Consider the following 11,421-nt stretch of genomic DNA (forward strand, 5'->3'; position numbering starts at 1 on the left):
TTTCCTCATCTCTCAAATAGGGATAACAATATCTGCCTAATAAATGAATTGTAAAAATAAAATATTTTATGAAGTGCCTATCACATAGAATGTACTCAATAAACAATGGTTGTTTTGTTTCATAAAATTTCTTGTATCTTTGTATAAGACATTTCTTTAGCTTTAAAATTCTGCAGTATGGTCAGTTTAGGATGTATTTAGTATGACCTACCAGACACATATATTTTAATTTCTGTAAAGCTTAAGTTAATTTTATTGTTATATAGTCAAAAGAGTAAAATTGCTACTAATATTATTATTAGTTTTAACTTCCAGCTGCTAATTAATCAAAGTCATTGCTTTTCCAACCAAACTATGAGAAAAAGCAGAAAAACTAATTATTTTGTTTATAATACAAGAATTTATATATAAAATCTTTACATAAGTATGTGTTCAAGATAATTTATTCCCTACTTGATCTAAAGTATAATTCAAGATTACTGTAATAGATTCAAATACAAAATTATATGGAGAAACTAATAAAAACCTTTCACAAAGACTTGAAATAGAAATTTCACTCTGGACAAGACAGAATAAACTGGACCAAATTTACACTACTGCCTGAAACAACTAAAAAAAATGACAAAATATATGAAACAGTTTTCAAGACACTAGACATCAGGCAACAAAGAAAATGTAAAACAAAAAAGATGGGCCTATAATTGCATTTCCAGGCCATGTGTTGGGAGGGGGAATCCAGGTAGAGCCAAGCAGGTTCCCTGAGTCCCTGGAACTGAGAGACCAGGGAGGTCTAGGTGACTAGAGTTCCCAGGATAGATTACCATAGAGGAGAAAGCTGTACAGATAGACAACTCTAGAGAGCTGCGCAGGGTCCCTTTCGAGTATCTGGCAGAGAACCAGCAGCACATGGGTGTGAAGAAGCTTCCCTCATCTGGGAATAGTGCCTATTCTCACTAGCCAGACTGAAAAATCCCATAATTCATAGGAAAAGTGGTAGAGCATTTATAAGGGCCTTGCCTCAATAGTGGGAAATAACCAGTCCTAGACTAAATGCTGCTCTGGTCCCATCTAACAAATACTAAAAGCAAGACCAAAAAGGATCAAATAATTCCAAAGTAACATCATATTTTGAGACAAAGCTCAAAAATATTTACAGGGATATGAAAATCCAGCAACAAACAAGATAAAATTCACAATGTCTGATGTCCAATCTAAAATTACCAGGCATGCAAAAAAGCAGGAAAATGCAACCCACATTGAGGGGAAAAAAAATCTATCCATTGAAACAGATGCATATCAGACACAGATGTTAAAAACAGCAGACAAAGAGCATTACTCTAACTGTATTCCATGTGTTGAAAAGAAACATAAAAAAGTTCTCAAACAAAAACACAAAAGTTATCCAAATTTGAATTTTTAAAGAAGAAAACTACAAGACTGAGATGAAAAAATACTGATTTTAATAATGGCAAATTAGACATTGCAGAAGAAATGATTAGTTAACTTGAAGATGAAACTATAGAAACTATCCAATAGAAACTATCCAAAAGTTTCATAGAGAGATAAAAGAATTTTAAAAAATGAAGCTGTCAGAGAACTTTAAGTGACATAATATATGTGTAATTGGAGTCCCAGAGAAGGGAGAGGAACATAAAAAGTATTTGAAGAAATAAAGGCTAAAATGTTTTCAAATTTGATGAAAACTATAAATTCACAGATACAAGAAGATCACAAACACCAAACACAAGAAACATAATGAAAAGTCACATCTTAATGAAATTGCTTAAAACCAGTGATAAAGAGAAAATCTTAAAAGCAAACACATGTAGAGATGTAAAGATAAGAATGACAGCAGATTTCTCATCAGAAGCAATGTTGAGAATGCAATAGAGCATCAACTTTAAAGTACTGAAAGAAAAACAACCTGTCAGCCTAATATTCTATACCCAAGGAAAATATCTTTCAAGAACAAGGAAGACTTTTCTAGACATACAAAAGCTGAAAGAATTCATCACCAGCAGACCTGTATTATAACACTCTAAATATTAAAGTCCTTCAGGCAGAAGGAATGTTACTAGATAGAAATATTAATCCACACAAGAGACTGAAAAGCCTCAAAAATGTTAACTACTTGGGTAAATATATAAGATTTCTTACTTATTCTTAGCACCTAAAGCACTTTAAAAGATTACAGTGCCAATAAAATATAAATAACAATAAATAAAAACATAATATTAAATAATAACAATGAATTGTTGAGTTTATAACATATATACAAGTAAAATGTATGAAAACAAAAGTACAAAAAATGGGAGAGGAGAAATAGAAGTATATGATTATAAAGTTCTTATACTACATGTGACATCACTGAAAGTAGACTGCTATGTTAAAGATGTGTATAACAAACACTAAAGCCACCACTAAAATAACAAAGAGTTAAAGCTAATAAGCCAATAATTGAAATAAAATGGAGTCATTAAAAAAAAATCTCAATCTCAAACAAGGTGGAAAAATAGGAAACAAGGAACAAAGAATTAGATAAGACAAACAGAAAACAAACACAAGCAAGATGACAGATTTAAACCTAACTATATCAATAGTACCATTAAAGTGAATGGTCTAAATAGCCTAATTAAAAGGCAGAGATTGTTAGATTACATTAAAAAAGCAATACTCGAAAGTTGGTGTGGCTACATTAGTATCAGACAGGATAGATTTCAGAGCAAAGACCACCACCAGGAATAAAAAACATCTCATTTTATAATTATAGAGGTCATTCATCAGAAGGAAATAATAATTAATTATGTAAATATAATTGTCATTAACAGCTCACTAGAGCAGTAACTGTGAAGGAGGGAAGGGAAGACCCCTAGGTGTGTTCAGAACGTTCAGAGATGGGAAGAAGCAGGGGTAAACAGTAGAGTATACTGTGTAAAAGTTTCCCAACCCCAAGACTTTATTGGTGTAGGAGAGAGAAGAAATGGACCACTGAGGAGCCCTAATTTAAGAAAATATAAAAACTTAGACACGGGCTTCCCTGGTGGCGCAGTGGTTGAGAGTCTGCCTGTCAATGCAGGGGACATGGGTTCGTGCCCCGGTCTGGGAAGATCCCACATGCCGCGAAGAGGCTAGGCCCATGAGCCATGGCCACTAAGCCTGCGCATCTGGAGCCTGTACTCCGCAACGGGAGAGGCCACAACAGTAAGAGGCCCGCGCAACGCAAAAAAAAAGCTTAGACACAAAGCCAGAATATAAACCCAACTCTGCAAATTGGCTATTTCACCCTATTATGCCCATAAATTTATGGCACACACAAGCACACACACATAAATATGCACTATGTTCAGTAATATGATTTGGGTTTTTTTAAAAATCACCTGTCAGTCTCTGTGGTTCAGGCTCTGTGGTTCTAGAACATGTATAATATTTGGGTTTTTAAATAAAAATCCTGCTTTGTCTTTTTTTTTTAATGTAAACTAATTTTTAAAATGTCAAACTAAACCTAAATGTTTTTCACCAAAAACACAGTTCAGCAGAGAAAAAACTGCTCATTAACACGTCACAAATGACTAGAAATGTATTGGTGCCACCCTGTGGTCAACCTCACACCTTATAAATTTTTATACAAATGAAGAGGCTACATTTATTGGTTTTAACTGTCTTCATTTTTTTAAAAAATCACAGGTTTTAACTTGCAAATATTCCTCTGAATCCCTTAGTGTATCTGGGTGTCTCTGAAAACAAGTTTGATGTCTTTTGTATTGAGGACCCCCAATACCTGCCCACAGCATGTGCTCCATCAGTGATCACCCTAGTGAGCTGAACGTGTGTATAATTCATTAACACTTAAAACCAGGAGAATTTATTTTAAAGAAATAATTTTAAAAAGACACCAAGATTTAGCTACAAGTATATCCACTGTAGCTTATTTAAAATAGTAAAGACCCCCATGCTGCGGAGCGGCTGGGCCCGTGAGCCATGGCCGCTGAGCCTGTGCGTCCGGACCCTGTGCTCCGCAACGGGAGAGGCCACAGCAGTGAGAGGCCCACATACCGCAAAAAAAAAAAAAAAAAAAAAGGAGTAAAGAAAAATTGGAAACAACATATATGTCCACTTATAAGTTGGTTAAATCATTTGAATCATATATCAGTAAAATATGCAGCCATTAAAAATGATGTTTTATAAAACATTTGATATTATTCCTGCTCAAAGTACATTATTTTAAAGATCAGATTCTTAGCATTTATAGTATAATCTCATTCTTGTTTGAGATATATAAGTTAATATTTTCATGTTAATAGTCCACAGTGTTGTGGTTACCACAAGGAGACTTGACGGACATCCTCTTCCAGCTCCCACCAACTGAAGTTGGTTCACATGCAGAGATTGATGATGTGCCACACACACACACACACACACACACAAAGAGTCTAAGAAAAGGTTTATTACTCACATAGAGAGGCTCTCTGGGGACAGTAAAGTCTCCTAAGCGGATCTAAAACCAGCTTGAGAGCGCAAGGAAAGGAGACTGGATTGTACTTTATTGCGATTCAGGGGGAGGGCTGGGGTGAGGTTCCCACGTGTGAGCTTTGTGTGTTTCAACTTGTCACTGGAACCAAAGGAGGGAGCAATGGTTCTTTCTCATCAGCTTACTCAAATGTAGGGTAGTACAGGAAGGGGGAATAGGGGTGCTCAACAGCTGTCAGCATCCACACATCAAAAATGGAGTCAGGCTTTTTACTACACATATATAATGATGGGTTTTAAATGAAATATATGTGTATATATCCATACATAGATGATAGGAAGAATACATACCAAAACGTTGACTGTAGCTATATGAAGTGGGATTATTATTGCATTTTACTTTCCTCTTTTGATCAACCATATTTTCAAAAATGAACCTGAATTACTTTTACAAAGAAACACACAAAATATGTTGTCTAAAACAAAATATTAGATAAAAACCTAGAAATTTAAAAACAAGGCATTATCCTACCAAACACATTAAAAATCTTAAGAAAATGAAGATGCCCAGTGCTGGTAAAGATATGTTTAAGCAAACATAGTTATACTTCTGGTAGGAGTGAGTACAAATTGGTACAAGACTTCTACAAAGTGAATAGGGAATACATTATAAGAACGTAGGAAATGTAAAATATTCATAACCTTTAACACACTAATTTGATTTCTTGAAGATAACCCAAGGAAATAATTCTATATACAGAAAAATAAATTCATTCATTTGTTCAAGCAAGTGTCTTGATAGCCTACCATGTATCAGGTCTTGAGGAAATGGACTGACCAACAGCCAGCCCCAGTCCCTCTACAATGCTTGGTGTGGAAGGATGAGAGAGATACAGTGTTGAGTGACAGTGGTTACATGCATGGGTCTAGCACTCAGGAGACCTGGAGTCCTGGACCCCTCTGTCTCTTAGGGTTTCCACACATGGTGGTGCAAACTATATGCGTTCACAGCCAACACTTGGGGCAGCCCTATGTAACTTCAAGTGAGGATTAAATGGGCTGCCACATGGTGTTCAATAGAGAAAACCATTCCAAACATTTTAAAACTAGTTAATTCCCAACAATTAGCAGAATGTAACATAAACAAAAAATAAATAATGCAACTTTTCCTTTAAGAAAATAGCTATGCAGCCTTGTCTTACTTTAGACATGCCACAAATAAAAGTTTAGATTTACACAAGTAACACAGTACAAGTGACAAATGCTTTTCCTTTAAAAATAGCTGTTCCTGTCCATATTATTTTATTGTATAAATAAATTTCTTACTATAAAAGTAATTCTTGGTCATCCAAGAAAATTTGGAAAATAAAAAAGAAGAGAAGAAATAAACAAATGGGACCTAATGAAACTTCAAAGCTTTTGCACAGCAAAGGAAACCATAAATACGATGAAAAGACAGCCCTCAGAATGGGAGAAAATATTTGCAAATGAAGCAACTGACAAAGGATTAATCTCCAAAATTTACAAGCAGCTCATGCAGCTCAATAACAAAAAAACAAAGAACCCAATCCAAAAATGGGCAGAAGACCTAAATAGACATTTCTCCAAAGAAGATATACAAGCTGCCAACAAACACATGAAAGAATGCTCAACATCATTAATCATTAGAGAAATGCAAATCAAAACTACAATGTGATATCATCTCACACCAGTCAGAATGGCCATCATCAAAAAATCTAGAAACAATAAATGCTGGAGAGGGTGTGGAGAAAAGGGAACACTCTTGCACTGCTGGTGGGAATGTGAATTGGTTCAGCCACTATGGAGAACAGTATGGAGGTTCCTTAAAAAACTACAAATAGAACTACCATATGACCCAGCAATCCCACTACTGGGCATATACCCTGAGAAAACCAAAATTCAAAAAGGGTCATGTACCAAAATGTTCATTGCAGCTCTATTTACAATAGCCCGGAGATGGAAACAACCTAAGTGTCCATCATTGGATGAATGGATAAAGAAGACGTGGCACATATATACAATGGAATATTACTCAGCCATAAAAAGAAACGAAATTGAGCTATTTGTAATGAGGTGGATAGACCTAGAGTCTGTCATACAGAGTGAAGTAAGTCAGAAAGAAAAAGACAAATACCGTATGCTAACACATATATATGGAATTTAAGAAAAAAAAAATGTCGTGAAGAACCTAGGGGTAAGGCAGGAATAAAGACGCAGACCTCCTAGAGAACAGACTTGAGGTTATGGGGAGGGGGAAGGGTGAGCTGTGACAGGGCGAGAGAGAGTCATGGGCATATACACACTAACAAACGTAGTAAGGTAGATAGCTAGTGGGAAGCAGCCGCATGACACAGGGATATTGGCTCGGTGCTTTGTGACAGCCTGGAGGGGTGGGATAGGGAGGGTGGGAGGGAGGGAGACGCAAGAGGGAAGACATATGGGAACATATGTTTATGTATGACTGATTCACTTTGTTATAAAGCAGAAAGTAACACACCATTGTAAAGCAATTATACCCCAATAAAGATGTTAAAGAAAAAAAAAAAAAGAAGAGAAGAAGAAATTACTCATTAAGCCACTATCCACAACAGCAGCTAGTATAAATTCCTTCCTGATCCTGCCCTATGCACAGGAATTTAATGTCTATTTTTTCAACATATTTTAAGTCAGACTATTGGTATACTTTTAGATTATGGTTTACTATTTTCCTGAAGTTAAATCATATGTCTCTCCTATGTTTTATAATTGTTATAAACATAATAACTAATGATGGTATTATTTAATAGAGCAAAGTGTTTGCTTAAGCATTTCATTATTATTAGATATTTTAAGATGTTTACAGGTTTTGTGCCTTATTATTATTTTTTAAAAATGTAATTTCAGTGCTGTGTCCAAAAGCCTGGAACCACTTCTCTCTGACCTTGTACATCCCCTCTACTACCAAATCTTGCCAGTTCTCCATCCTAAGATATTCTTCAATCAATACACTTCTCTTGGTTCCTTCGCTTGCTGAGTCCATTGGCTCTCAACTGGCCTCCAGCAATAGCCTATTGTTCCTGTCTGTTGCCCAGCTCCTTCTCTCCATCCCACCACTCTGAACTTCTCAGCTCTCGCATCACTCCAGCACATGCTTTCAGGCCCTGGGATGTGCAGTGTCATTTCTTCTACTTGGAACCTTCGTTTTTCCCCAGAACAAACTGTCTTCACCCTGAAGGTCTCAACTTAAATGTCACTTCCCTTGGAGGACCTTCCTCATCCCCACAGAACAGGTTAGGGTCTGCTATAAATTTCCTAGGCTCCTTAAACATTCCCTGCAATAATGTTCATCATATGTAATAAAAACTAACATGTTTGTTGGGACCTTACAGACACTGAACTAAGGCCTTCACTTGCATTCTCTTATTTAATCCTCATAATAACTATGTGGATATGAAGATGAAGAGGCAGAGGCCTGGCAGTTACCAAAATCACACAATTAGTAGGAGATAATGAAAAATACTGGCAGCCTCTTGAGTTTACATACTATACAATTTGATCAAAACATTAGCAAAACCAAGATTACAAAGAACAGTACTAATTGAGTGGGAGGAAGAAAAGAGAGTCAGTAAGAGCCAGGCCCTAAAGAGAGAAACTGATAGGAAAAGGCAGGGAAGGAAGTGACTGCTGGAGGAATAGCAGGGCCCAAAGGTTCATGGATCTGAGGGTCAACGTGAGTGATCTGGCTCTAGAAGCAGTCTCCTGTGGGGGAGTGTAGACTTAAAACTAGAGAACTCAACTTCATAAGAGCAAAGTTAAGACCCCACTGGGTTGGGTCTGAATGGGTAAACAGGGCAATCCTAGAGGCCAGAAATATGGATCTTCCTTTCTACCTAAATAACACAATGACCATCATTCTCTCTCCATATGTAAGGAAAGAGGGCCCACTAGCCTTGAGAAACCCAATTTGACTTGAGAATATTTTATAACAAAGAACCTCAAGCCCCTAAAGAATTTAATTGAGGCACATCAAGAGTTGGGAATTTGACTGGGAAAGGATTACTCCACCTAATTTTAGGGGAAATTACTATAAAAATATTAACATAGGAGGAGGAGCTTCAAGATGGTGGAGGAGTAATCACCTTCCTCTCCACAAATACATCAGAAATACATCTACATGTGGAACAACTCCTACAGAACACTACTGAACACTGGCAGAAGACCTCAGACCTCCCCAAAGGCAAGAAACTGCCCATGTACCTGCGTAGGGCAAAAGAAAGACGAAAAAACAGAGACAAAAGAATAAGGACGGGACCTGCACCAGTGGGAGGGAGCTGTGAAGGAGGAAAGGTTTCCACACACTAGGAAGGCCCTTTGCAGGTGGAGACTGTGGGTGGCGGAGGGGGTGAAGCTTCAGAGCCACGGAGGAGAGCGCAGCACCAGGGGCGTAGAGGGCAAAGCAGAGATATTCCCACACAGAGGATCGGTGATGACCAGCACTCACCAGCCCGAGAGGCTTGTCTGCTCACCCACTGGGATGAGTGGTGGCTGGGAGCTGAGGCTCCGGCTTTGTAGATCGGATCCCAGGGAGAGGACTGGGGTTGGCTGCGTGAACACAGCCTGAACGGAGCTAGTGCGCCACAGCTAGCCTGGAGGGAGTCCGGGAAAAAGTCTGGAGCTGTGGAAAAGGCAAGAGACTTTTTCGTGCCTCTTTGTTTCCTGGTGCGTGAGGAGAGGGGATTAAGAGTGCCTTTTAAAGGAGCACCAGAGATGGGAGCAAGCCGCAGCTATCAGTGTGGTCCCCAGAGACGGGCATGAGATGCTAAGTCTGCTGCTGCCGCAACCAAGAAGCCTGTGTGCAAGCACAGGTCACTATCCACACCTCCCTTCCCGGGAGCCTGTGCAGGCCGCCACTACCAGGGTCCCATGATCCAGGGACAACTTCCCTGGGAGAACACATGGCATGCATTATGTTGTTGCAATGTCACACTGGCCTCTGCTGCCACAGGCTCTCCCATCATTCCATACCCCTCCCTCCCCCTGGCCTGAGTGAGACAGAGCCCCCGAATCAGCTTCTCCTGTCCTGTCTGAGTGAAGAACAGATGCCCTCATGTGACCTACATGCACAGGCAGGGCCAAATCCAAAGGTGAACCCCAGGGTCTATCTGAACAAAGAAGAGAAAGGAAAATCTCTCCCAGCAGCCTCAGGAGCAGCAAATTAAATCTCCACAATCAACTTGATGTACCCTGTATCTGTGGAATACCTGAATAGACAGAGAATCATCCCAAATTGAGGAGGTGGACATTTTGGAGCAACGATATATATATTCCCCCCCCCTTTTCACTTTTTGTGATTGTGTATGTGTATGCTTCTGTGTGATTGTCTGTATAGCTTTGCTGTTACCATTTGTCCTAGGGTTCTGTTGGTCCATTTTTTGTTTTTGTTTTTAGTATAGTTTTTAGTGCTTGTTATCATTGGTGGATTTTTTTTATGGTTTGGTTGCTCTATTCTTTCTTTTTCTTTCTGTCTTTTTTTTAATTACTTTAAAATTTCTTTTTAATAATTTTTTATTTTTTATAACAACATTTTATTTTATCTTCTTTCTTTCTTTCTTTTTTTCTCCCTTTTATTCTGAGCTGTGTGGGTGACAAGTTCTTGGTGCTCCAACCAGGCATCAGGGCTGTGCCTCTGAGGTGGAAGAGCCAAGTTCAGGACACTGGTCCACAAGAGACCTCCCAGCTCCACGTAATATCAAATGGCGAAAATCTCCAAGAGATCTCCATCTCAACACAAACACCCAGCTCCACTCAATGACCAGCAAGCTACAGTGCTGGACACCCTTTGCCAAACAACTAGCAAGACAGGAACAAATCTCACCCATTAGAGAGAGACTGCCTAAAATCATAATAAGGCCACAGACACCCCAAAGCACACCACCAGACATGGACCTGCCCATCAGAAAGACAAGATCCAGCCTCATCCATCAGAGCACAGGCACTAGTCCCCTCCATCAGAAAGCCTGAAAAACCCACTGAACCAACCTTAGCCACTGGGGACAGACACCAAAAACAACGGGAACTACGAAGCTGCAGCGTGCTAAAAGGAGACCCCAAACACAGTAAGTTAAGCAAAATGAGGAGACAGAGAAACACACAGCAGATGAAGGAGCAAGGTAAAAACCCACCAGACCTAACAAATGAAGAGGAAATAAGCAGTCTATCTGAAAAAGAATTCAGAATAATGATAGTAAAGATGATCCAAAATCTTGGAAATAGAATGGAGAAAATACACGAAATGTTTAACAAAGACCTAGAAGAACTAAAGAGTAAACAAACAGTGATGAACAACACAATAAATGAAATGAAAAATTCTCTAGAAAGGATCAATAGCAGAATAATTGAGGCAGAAGAACGGATAAGTGACCTGGAAGATAAAATAGAGGAAATAACTACTGCAGAGCAGAATTAAAAAAAAAAAAAAAAAGAATGAAAAGAATTGAGGACAGTCTCAGAGATGTCTGGGACAACATTAAATGCACCAACATTCAAGGTATAGGGGTCCCAGAAAAAGAAGAGAAAAAGAAAGGGACTGAGAAAATATTTTAAGAGATTATAGTTGAAAACTTCCCTAATATGGGAAAGGAAGTCATTAATCAAGTCCAGGAAGCACAGAGAGTCCCATATAGGATAAATCCAAGGAGAAACACACCAAGACACATATTATTCAAAATATCAAAAATTAAATACAAAGAACAAATATTAAAAGCAACAAGGGTAAAAAAAAAATAACACACAAGGGAATCCCCATAAGGTTAACAGCTGATCTTTCAGCAGAGACTCTGCAAGCCAGAAGGGAGTGGCAGGACATATTTAAAGTGATGAAGGGGAAAACCCTACAACCAATTACACTACCCAGCAAGGATCTCATTCAGATTTGACAGAGAAATTAAAACCTTA

This window comes from Globicephala melas, chromosome 5 (genome assembly GCF_963455315.2).
Source record: "Globicephala melas chromosome 5, mGloMel1.2, whole genome shotgun sequence".
Taxonomy (NCBI): domain Eukaryota; kingdom Metazoa; phylum Chordata; class Mammalia; order Artiodactyla; family Delphinidae; genus Globicephala; species Globicephala melas.